Genomic DNA, 5,488 nt, shown 5'->3' with positions numbered 1-5,488 from the left:
AAAATTTTAGATTATTTTTTTTACAAGTTGCGTTTTCTTTTTAAGATTTCGGGTTTAGGGTTTGGGTTTAGGGCTTAGGGTTCGGGTTTAGGGTTTAGGGTTTAGGTTTTCGGGTTTAGGGTTTAGAGTTTAGGGTTCGGGTTTAGGTTTGGGTTTAGGGTTCGGGTTTAGGGTTTAGGGTTTAGAGTTTCGGGTTTATTTTGTAAAAGATAAAGAGGTAAAATAAGGATATTATCAATATATGTTATTAAAATTCAAAAAAAAAACGATATTATAAATATTTACAATATTAATACTCAAAAAATAAATTAATAGTAATACTCGTAAGTTTTTAATTTGATATATGTAGTGGAGATTATCAAGTAAAAAAAATGTTGTAGTGACTAATATGCATATAAATAATATTAAGAGTTAATAGTAATTTATGCAATAAGTGAGGTACATTTAGCAGCACCCCTTTTTTTCTTTGGAGAATCAAGATGCTTTTTGTTTTTTATTCAAACTGAGTTTCCTATTTTATCTGATTGACTATTTACAAATTACAATATGATTCTCACTTAAGAGTTGAAAGCTAGGCTTAGTGTTTAGAAAGTTGATAATGTTTTGACTTAAGAATTTTCAATTTTTAAGCTTGTTGATCAAATCATTCAATTCGGTTCGTTGTGATTCCTAAGTCATTTAAATATGTTCCCGCCTGTGCATCAGTATTGTGTTAAGTTGTTAGAAACATAAAATTATATAAAAACTATAATGATAGGAAAACAGATTTAACTCGAATATGGCCTTCCTTAACATGTACACCCAATATCTTCGGGTATGCCCAATATCTGACGAGTAATTACTTCCGATGTTCGTAAATAAACAAAAAGTATACCCAAAATGAACAGTTAACTTTGAGATGGTCGAAAATAGAGAACACGAAAACACGGAGCACAAAATCTAATAGCATTACATGGAAACTATCGTTAAACACACATCTTATTCAACATAGCAGACAGTCGGGTCAGGCAAGGTAACAGGTCGGAATGAGTTCAAGTTAAAACAAGCTGACGTAAAAAGGAAAGTAAACCAAAAAACAAAATAACAAAATAACAATAACACTAACAATAACAATAATAGTTAAACCTATTTTGACATGTTACTCAACCTACCTAACCCGACCCGTACATTTTGATAGCTTCTAAAGAAATAAACATCATAAAAGTACACTAAAAACTTGTACCACTTACAAAGGCAATTAAGATCAAATTACAATATCCTTGTTTCAAGAACAAGTTACGATCATTCTCACTTGATATTTTCCAAATGTGCAGCTAGATTCTCTCTCATCTTTCTCCCAACAGGATCAGCCTGTTTACACGATTGTTCAACATACCCCGAATCATGATGACCCGACAAAGAAACATCCGGTTCAATACAATCCCCACAATCTATAATAATATTATGAAGCAAACAACATACCACAATAATACTAGGAAGCTTCTTCTTATCGGGCCGCCACATAACCTTATTAAGAATCCTCCAACTTCCTTTTAGTTGTGAAAACGCCCTCACAGCAACAGATCTCGCAGCCTCATGAACTGCATTCAAACCCGACACCTCATCACTCTCATTATAAGGCGTTATTAACCATGGAAGAAGCGGATAATTAGCCCCGCCTACGATAAACTCTCTGATCTCCATTTCGTTAGATAATATTACTGGGTTTCCGTTTAATCGCTCCCCCGACTCACAAAGTTTATAAAATCCCGAGAACTTCAATAGTTTTGGAATCGTCATACCACCCAGCCAGCCCGTTACAATATCAAGAAACCTTGATTTGTCATCAACAATACCTGGTACTAGCATACTGTAATTCTTAACCTTATCACACCAATCATCCGATGTTTGAACTGCTGGTAAAGTCATAATTATATGAGTGGCATCAATCGCGCCGCAACAATTAGGTAAATTAAACGTTTTCTCAAACTCGTTTTTAACGCTTTGTAAACTATTATCATCGGGCCATTTGAGGTGGTGCCGGCCTCGTTCTTCCATGGCTTCTACGAACCGCCACGTGACTTGTGAAACGGTGGATTGACAGACACTGAAGGATGCACCGACCGACACCTGTGAGTCTCCGGATGCTAACCGTCTTAATGCGATTGCAACTTGTTTTTCTACGCTAAGAAGTCTTCCTTCAATGTTGATGAGACCCGCAGGGGGTTGGGAAATTAGGTCTTCTCTTACTAACGAACATATGTACTCGAATGTTTTCTTTGATACACGGAAAAAGTATTTGAATCCTTGTTCTTCGTCTTCAGGCACCGTCGAACCTGCAAACGTTTTATTTTCTTACATTAAAAACGAGTTTTTTGATTTCAGATTTATAATTGACACGAAATATGCAAAGAATTAACCCATTTTACATGAGAAATTATTAAAAAAACAACTGGCATAGCCTTTACAATTTTAAGATAAACCCTAAATCTGTAGAGAGAAATAATGTAGAAAAATAGAATATTCAGCTCTCTATATTAATCAAAATAAAAAAGATAGAAAGAAACAATAATAGTAATAAAAATGATACCAGGAAGAGGTGGGTTTTTTCTCAGAGAAGGAAATCCACCAATCAGAATCGGTAGCCGGCGGTGCTGCGGCGTTTGAGATCTTTTTCTTCTTCAATTTCTTCTTCTTGGAATCCTTTTTCAGCTTCATCTTTTTAGGAGTGAGTAATTCGTGCTGCTTTGATTTCTTCGGAGCCATTTAGGAGTAAATTGTTACACTCATCCAGATTTCGGCAAATTGCAGTGGATTTGTAATAACACCGATTGATTTATTTGTGTTTGAAGCCAACAAGATTTATTTATTGATACCCGACCCGACTCCATTTGCTTATATAAAATATTTAAGTTAATTACATAAGGATAAAGTTAAAACACAAATAGAGATAGTGACTTTGTTCCGGGACAGACGGTTTTAAGGGCGAAATCTAGAAATGTTGCTAAACATGAGACAGCTTGTTTGGAGAATTAACACGTGTTCATTCCATTTGCCTTCGACACATTTGGCTCCCTAGCTCCCGAGGCGGTTCGCTTTTTGGAGCGGGTGCAGAAGGTGGTCCACAGTGACTCGCAAAGCCTGAGGAACCAAGGATTGATATTTAGTAGAATAGGCTTTGCGATTCAAAAGGGAATAGCGGCGCAGCTTGTTACTCGCTTACCCGTTATCCAAATATAGCTCGGTTTGTGTTTATTTTCAAAAGAAACTGTGCTATCTGTTTTGTACAAAAATCAGCTAAGGATCAAGTATCCAAATCTGTTATGTGAGGTAAGGTGCTAACTCGATAATGAAAAGTGCGTAATTGTAATATTGATGAACACAAAGTTTTGATATCAATCAATCAATCAATCATATCCAGTAAAATTCCACCGACAGCAAAGCTATAAGTAGGGTCTGGGGAGGGTGGGATGTAGGCACACCGTACCTCTATCCAAAGGAATAAAGAGGTGGCTTCCAGAGAGACCCTCGGCTCTAAGTACATGTGTATATGTGTATGAAGCAAAATAAAGGAAATCAAAGTTTAACAGCTATATAAAAACTACTACTAATTATAATAATATTAATAATAATATTAATAATAAGATCACAGTTTAACAGCTATATAAAAGCTAATAATAATTATAATAATAATAATATATGTAAGGGAAATACCATTATGGTATGTGACCTAAATAAGTTAAGTCTAAGCCCTAAGGTATTCAATTCTCTCTAAAAATCCTTAACTTTAATTCTACTTCTCCACGAATTCCTATCCTCAACCATGTCCTCGGAGAGGTTTAGGTCTATCAAATCATGCCTAATCCTCTCATCCCAAGTCAATTTCGGTCATCCTCTACCCCTCCTCCCCTCTATAGTAATGTTGTCTACGGATCTAACAGGATTCGTCGTCAGTCTTCTCTTTACATGTCCAAAGTTTTGATCACGAGGGAAAAAGCCCTTAACCAAGATAGTCTTACTTCAGTCAAAACTTATCAAGGTAATCTTTGGTAAAATAACTCCGGTCAAGGATTAATAGAATAATCTTTGGTCGGATTACTTTAGTCAATGATCAACAAGGTAACCTTTGGTCGATGAGTATATGATTATCGTGATCTCCGGCACAAAAAACCCCCGGACGGTGAAAACTATCACCGTCAAGTTTTTTAATGGTAAAAGTCGGGTTACAAATGCGGTGGAGTTTATGATCAAGATTACAAAGTATGCTAGTGTAGAGAGAATGCTTGTTTCTGCTATAGTGTGTGTGATATTACATGTGTTTTTCTACTCGATCATAGCTCGTTTAAATAAGATAACAATAATAACAATATTTCCTATCTATCCGGAAGTCTCCCACCTAGCCGCTCCATGACCTTTGACCACGTGCCAATAGCCACCCAGTAGCGAGATAAGCGGAAGAATGAGTCTCATAGCCGTTTTTAATATTTGCACGTTCATGTTCACATGAGTTCGCCCATTAACAGCTACATTGAAGTAGGATCCTGGATCCATGCTCAAGCTGGAGAATGTTCTGTGAGGATAATTGATGCAAGTACGTCTTAAAGTTGTCACACCTGTCTAACACATCACCATACTAAACGCAATCATTAGTAAACAAGTAATACCGAGGATCGTCGATCCTTTATATCCTGATACATATTACAAGGATTACCTATACATAAGACAGTTAAGGATAAAGGATCCTCAGTATAAAATTCATGACCTAACAATTGCCCCCAAAATGACGGGGGACAGTGGAATACAGCTGTCATTTTGAAATTCAAAATCCTGCAAAACTGAAGGTGATTAGACGTGTACCAGGCGGTTCAATATCTACAAACCATAATTACACGCTGCCTATATATGTGGTAATTATAATATTCTCATAATCACAGTTTTTAAGCGTCTCTCAGGTATCCTTTTTTCTTTTTGTTAATCTTCCTTCGATATGTCAACTGCTTCTACATCTTCTTCCTCTTCTTTCTTCCATCCTGATGACCTTTACTCACAAAATCTCCTTCAATCACCCTCTTCCGAAATCTGTAAATTCACAGATTCGGTCGATGAAATCCGATCATATTTCCCAGCCGATACAGTTTTTCGACCCTTCGATTCTGCAGCTCGTAGTGACAGCATTTCAAAAAATTGGGTTTGCTTTCCGGCCCAACCGTTTCTTATCGGTTATAAGTATCCTTTCCTCAATTTCACTCAAAGGTTCTTCAATTTAGCGGGAATTTTTTATATCCAGGCCACGCCAATGTTGTGGAGAGTTCTTCATAACATAGAAAGGATAAACGTAGAGGAAGGAGTCGAGTTCGGCTTAACAGAATTAGCATATCTATACAATCTTGTTACCCACGGTTCCCAACGCTTTATCTTTAAATCGAAACCTCACCAAGAAAATCCCATTTCCAAAGTCACCCTTAACAGTACCCTTTGGAAAAACCAATTTTTCTTCGTTAGACGAGAT

At 36.5% G+C, this 5,488-nt stretch overlaps 1 pseudogene across 1 annotated transcript; it reads right to left on the bottom strand.

The window, feature by feature from the left end:
* Positions 1 to 1,087: 1,087 nt before the first annotated feature.
* LOC143634740 (protein ANTAGONIST OF LIKE HETEROCHROMATIN PROTEIN 1-like) lies at positions 1,088 to 2,775 on the bottom strand (annotated as a pseudogene). Its single transcript, XR_013153921.1, has 2 exons — positions 2,570 to 2,775; positions 1,088 to 2,315 (listed from the first exon to the last, which is right to left on the bottom strand). The product of XR_013153921.1 is annotated as a protein ANTAGONIST OF LIKE HETEROCHROMATIN PROTEIN 1-like (transcript).
* Between the last annotated feature and the right edge of the window lie 2,713 nt (positions 2,776 to 5,488).

This window comes from Bidens hawaiensis, unplaced genomic scaffold (assembly GCF_021521415.1).
Source record: "Bidens hawaiensis isolate Kalapana, Puna unplaced genomic scaffold, B.hawaiensis_p1.1 tig00007232_1, whole genome shotgun sequence".
NCBI lineage: Eukaryota > Viridiplantae > Streptophyta > Magnoliopsida > Asterales > Asteraceae > Bidens > Bidens hawaiensis.
The sequence above is the reverse complement of the archived record's forward strand: the minus strand, read 5'-3'. Positions and strand labels throughout refer to the sequence as shown.